Genomic DNA, 270 nt, shown 5'->3' with positions numbered 1-270 from the left:
CACCCCTTTTCTATATATATGTCCCTTCCACCCATCTGCTTAATCTCTGTCTCTGCCTTGCATGGAATGCGACCCCATTATCTGCAATTTACAACCGCACACACCTCGTTACACAAAACACCCCACGAAATCTCAAGAGGCACGGGGTAACTTTTTTTTTCATCTTTTTCATATCTTTCTTCTGTGTGTGACACTGGTTTTAAATTCATCATTCTAACCAGCCTTACCCAGTGCTGTCGTACAGTAACTTCCTTGAAGGACGAAAAGATT

Source organism: Penaeus monodon, chromosome 24 (genome assembly GCF_015228065.2).
Source record: "Penaeus monodon isolate SGIC_2016 chromosome 24, NSTDA_Pmon_1, whole genome shotgun sequence".
Lineage (NCBI taxonomy): Eukaryota > Metazoa > Arthropoda > Malacostraca > Decapoda > Penaeidae > Penaeus > Penaeus monodon.
Note: the sequence above shows the minus strand (reverse complement) of the source record.